Raw genomic sequence first — 2,996 nt, 5'->3', positions numbered from 1 at the left:
ATTACAGGATCATGCCACCATGCCTGACTATTTTGTTTCTTTAATTGAAGTATTACTGTCTATGCTTACCAAAGTCTAAAGTTAATCAATACCTTTATCCTTGTCCTAAACAGTACAAGGACTTTAGTACACTTTATCTCTGATCACCCCATCTTCCAACTTACATGCTGTTGACCAGTATTTTAATTCTGTCCCATTAAAAAAAGAATCACCTTTTTTTTTGTTTGTTTTTCGTATAAAAAAGTTTTATAACCAAGCTGTATGGACATTGAGGGCTTAGGTCTTAGCAACAGGCCACTGGATACGTCAAAAACTGATTGCTTACTTTAGCAGCTGAGACCACTGGTAGCACTGGATGTCCTGGAAGCTTTTCTTAATGGGCTATATTGGCCGAGAGTAGATCTCACTCATCTCAGTGATGGTGATGAGCTGAGATAACCTATATCATGGTGATAGTCCCTCAGTTGTTCTATTTCATACCAACTCTTGGTTTCATAGCTATAAGTTTTTTCAATAAAGGCAAATTTTCTCTTTCAATTCTTTGTTGCCCCCTCTGTCTGTTGAGAGCACTGTGATATAACTGACCAAATCAGTCTTCCTGGTTTTTCAGTCTGTCTTGACCGTTCTTTCAGAAGCCTCTGTTTTCCTGATCAGTTCCACCTCTTCTCTTGTGAAAGAGTACTTTTCCTAGATCAAAGTGATGTTTTTGCAATCCTTTTTTATCTAATTGCAGGAAAGTTTCAAATCTAGTCTTGTCAGCTTCTTCAATGCTCTCCAAATATCCCTCCATACTTCTTGACCACTTATATCAAATATAGGCATACCTTGTTTTATCATGGTTTGCTTTATTGCACTTTGTAGATACCGTGTTTTTTACAAATGGAAGGTTTGTGCCAACTGTACATCAAGCAAGTCTATTGGTGCCAATATTCCAACAGTGTGTGCTCAAACTGTGCCTTTGTCCCACATTTTTGTAAATCTCATGATATTTCCAATATTTTCATTATTACTGTATCTATATGGCAATCTCTAATCAGTATTCTGTGATGTTACTATTGTAATTGTTTTGGGGCACCCTGAACCATGCCCAAATAAGATGGCAAATTTAATCTATCAATGTCATGGGTTTTGTTGTTGTTATTTCAGAGATAGGGTCTCATTCTGTCATCCAGGCTGCTAAAGTGCAGTGGCACGGTCATGGCTCACTGCAGCCTTGACCTCTTGGGCTCAATCAGTCTACCCACCTCAGCTTCCTGAGTAGCTGGGTCAATAGGCATGTACCACCATGCCTGGCTCATTTAAAAGTTGTTGTTGTTACTGTTGTTGTGGAGATGTAGTCTCACCATGGTGCCCAGGCTGGTCTCAAACTCCTGGACTCAAGTGATCCTCCTGTCTTGGCCTCCCAAAGTGCTGGAATTATAGGCATGAACCACCATGCCCAACCTTATGTGTATTCTGACTGCTCCACAACAGGCCATTCCCCCATCTCTCTCCCTCTCCTTGGGCCTCCCTATTCCTTGAGACACAACAATACTGAAAGTAGGACAATTAATAACCCTGCAATTATCTGTAAGTATTCAGTGGAAAGGAGGAGTTGGATATCTCTTGTTTTAAGTCAAAAGCTAGAGAGGATTAAGCTTAGTGAGGAAGACCTACAGAAAGCTGAGATAGGCCAAAAGGTAGGCCTCTTGCACAATACAACTAACCAAATTGTAAATACAAAGAAAAAGTTCTTAAGGAAATTAAGAGTGCTACTCCGGTGAACACATGAATAGTAAGAAGCAAAATAACCTTATCTGATATGGAGAAAGTTTTAGTGATCTGGAAAGAAGATCAGACCAGCCATAATATTGCCTTAAGCCTGAACCTAATCTGGAGCAAGGCCCTAACTCTCTTCAATTCTGTGAATGCCAACAGAGGTAAGGTAGCCACAGAAGAAAGTTTGAAGCTAGCAGAGATTGGTTCATCAGGTTTAAGGAAAGAAACCATCACCATAACATAAAAGTACAAGGTGCTGGGCTGGGCACGGTGGCTCACGCCTGTAATCCCAGCACTTTGGGAGGCCGAGGCGGGTGAATCACGAAGTCAAGAGATCGAGACCATCCTGGTCAACATGGTGAAACCCCGTCTCTTCTAAAAATACAAAAAATTAGCTGGGCATGGTGATGCATGCCTATAATTGCAGCTACTCAGGAGGCTGAGGCAGGAGAATTGCCTGAACCCAGAGAGGTGGAGGTTGCGGTGAGCCGAGATTGCGCCATTGTACTCCAGCCTGGGTAACAAGAGCAAAACTCCGTCTCAAAAAAAAAAAAAAAAAAAAAAGTACAAGGTGTTTATGTAGAAGCTGCAGCAAATTAGTCAGAAGATCTAACTGAAATAATTGATAAGGGTGGCTATACTGAACAACAGTTTTCAGTGTAGCTGAAATAGCCTTCTGCTGAAAGAAGATGACATTTAGAACTTTCATAGCTAGAGAGAAGTCAGTGTGTGGCTTCAAGGCTTCAAAGCATAGGCTAACTTTCTTATTAGGGGCTAATGTGACTTTAAATTGAAGCCAGTGCTCTGCTATAATTATGAAATGCCTAGGGCCCTTGAGAATTATGCTATATCTACTCTGCCTGTGCTCTATAAATGGAACAACGAAGCCTGGATGACAGCACATTTAAAAAAAATATTTATTTTTAATTTTTAGGGTGACGAAGTGTTCCTCTTCCCTTTTTTTGAGATGTCTTGCTCTGTTGCCCAGGCTGGAGTGCAGTGGCACAATCTCAGCTGACTGCAACCTCTGCCCCCAGGGTTCTGGGTTCAAGCAGTTCTCCTGCCTCTGCCTCTGGAGTAGCCTTGACTAATTTTTGTATTTTTAGTAGATACTAAAGTTGGTCACCAAGTTGGTCAGGCTGGTCTCGAACTCCTGACCTCAGGTGATGTCCCCACCTCGGCCTCCCAAAGTGTTGGGATTACAGGAGTGAGCCACCTCACCCAGCCAAAAGCACATT

The sequence above is a fragment of the Cebus imitator genome, unplaced genomic scaffold (genome assembly GCF_001604975.1).
Source record: "Cebus imitator isolate Cc_AM_T3 unplaced genomic scaffold, Cebus_imitator-1.0 Scaffold277, whole genome shotgun sequence".
Lineage (NCBI taxonomy): Eukaryota > Metazoa > Chordata > Mammalia > Primates > Cebidae > Cebus > Cebus imitator.
This window is presented reverse-complemented; position numbering follows the sequence as displayed.